Below are 1,243 nucleotides of genomic sequence, written 5' to 3' on the forward strand. Positions count from 1 at the left end.
AGAAGGAGGGCCGGGGGACACCTGTGAGGGAGAAGGTGGGCTGGAGGACCCCTCTCTGGGAATGTGGGCCCGGGGAGGAGGGCACGGCGACCCCCCTGGGGGAGAAGATGGGCCGGACACCCCTCTGGAGGAGAAGAAGGTGGTCTGGGGGACTTTCCAGGGAGAAGGTGGGCAGGGGGATTCCTTGGGGGAGAAGGTGGGCTGGGGGACCCACAGGGGAGAAGGCGACCAGGACCCCTGCCAGGAGTAAGTGGGCCAAGGAGACCCCCTGTGGGGGAGGATGGATGAGGAACCAAGCCAGGGCAAGGTGGGCTGGGGAATTGGGGGGGGTGCAGGGAAGGTGGGGGAGCCACTAGGAAAGAAGGTGGGCTGAGGGCACAGGGGTAGACAGGCCCTGGAGACCCCTGGATGTGGGGCGAGACCCTCAGTATGTCCTTCCCGTTCAGACGGCCAAGGAACAGCTACTTGGCTCCAGCTCTCTTCCTACCCAGCAAAGGGACAGGGGGCAATCGGGGCTTTCTGCTTTTCCTCCCTGCCCCTTTTCCGGCTGGGTACAGCCGGCCCTCCCACACAGGATCCTTGACTGTCCTGATGCTCAGCCCCCAGAGGGGCGCCAGGAGCGCACTGGCACAGGTCAGCTCTATAAGGAGTTATTATGTGGAATTAGAGCCCCGCCCCCATCCCCGGTCAGAGCCCCCAGGTCTCCTGTTCACGTCAAGATTGTGGCTATAGGACAGCAGGGGCTAGAGGGGTGGGCGAGAGGTGCTGTTGCCTTGCTCTGGACCCTGCAGCCTCAGCTTGTGGTCAGGGTCAGGGTCAGTGGTGGGGGGCGGGCTCTGAGGGCTCCTTCCTCCCAGCCGCATCCGTGCTCCTCTGGGGGTGCCTGAGCACAGCGGCTCCTGATGTGCAGTAGGAAGCCTGCATGTGTTGCAGCGCTCTGCCCCCTCTTCCTGGGGATGCTGCCGCCCAAGCACCGTTCCAGCCTGGACGGAAAGCCTGCTCCAGGCCACCCACAGCGGCAGCCCTGACAGGCAGGTGCTCACCTGAGGCCTGAAGCCTCTCAGGGCCACCTGTCCCATTGCAGGCAGCTCAGCGGAGGTGCTCCCTCCTCTTGAGCCAAAACCGTCCCCCAGCAGATGACCCCTGGACCACAGCCTGGCAGTGCCCGTGGCAGGGCCTTAGCTGGGAGGCACCAGCACGAGGAGTGAAAAGGCTCTGGGCGACAGAGGGAGGGATAAGCTCA

Source organism: Ursus maritimus, unplaced genomic scaffold, assembly GCF_017311325.1.
Source record: "Ursus maritimus isolate PB19 unplaced genomic scaffold, ASM1731132v1 scaffold_34, whole genome shotgun sequence".
NCBI lineage: Eukaryota > Metazoa > Chordata > Mammalia > Carnivora > Ursidae > Ursus > Ursus maritimus.